General features: G+C 30.1%; 1 protein-coding gene across 1 annotated transcript in view; it reads right to left on the bottom strand.

The window, feature by feature from the left end:
- LOC106870476 (uncharacterized) overlaps positions 1-870 on the bottom strand; it is a 168,476-nt gene that overhangs the window by 81,211 nt on the left and 86,395 nt on the right. The window lies entirely within an intron of this gene.

Here is an 870-nt window from a genome sequence, read left to right on the forward strand (position 1 = left end):
ATATATCTATCTATCTATCTATCTTTCTCTCTATATATATATGTATTTATATATATATACAACTATACATATCTATATATACAAATGCATACATACATACATACATACATACATACATACATACATACATACATACATATATGTATGTGTGTGATGAGCAATAAAAATCTCAAGAATTCAATGGTGTACACCGAAACTCGTTCAACAAAACTCAACTCACTGAAAGAAGCTCAACGAATATATATTATTCAGGGCTATTTAACCTAAAGAAATGCAAGAGAAGCAACTGGTTATGATACACCACTGAAGCAAAAAATATAAAATATATACTATGTCTCTGCCGTGGGAAAAAATTTGATTCCATCATCATTTATTTCACCAGAGCCTGTCGTAAAGGCTATTTTCCTAATGGCCAGTAATCCTATCGTGGTGTTCGATATAAAAACAACCAGGCCGAAAAAACGTTCTAAAAAGTGAGTGTCAGCCGCGATATAAAGAGATTATCACTGCAGGGAATCCTATTTAAACGTTTACCATGGAATTTTATTCTTTGAAATATTATCTTAGTATGATTTTCTTATTGATACCACTGTGCAGTTTATAAATCTGTTTATATCTTCATGCTATCTATTCAAGTTTCATTTTGAAAACTGAAATAGTACGACAAAAATACATTTATAAAATTGCTTACATGAGATTAAAGGAAATATATTTAACTCTATTTCTTGAAGTAGTCAACCTTTCATTGAATTGAGTGTATGAGCGATTTGCTACGATAAGTTGGTAGTTGTTACTATACTTCCCCACCATATATATATATATATATATATATATATATATGTGTGTGTGTGTGTGTGTGTGTGTGTGTGT

This window comes from Octopus bimaculoides, chromosome 5, assembly GCF_001194135.2.
Source record: "Octopus bimaculoides isolate UCB-OBI-ISO-001 chromosome 5, ASM119413v2, whole genome shotgun sequence".
Taxonomy (NCBI): domain Eukaryota; kingdom Metazoa; phylum Mollusca; class Cephalopoda; order Octopoda; family Octopodidae; genus Octopus; species Octopus bimaculoides.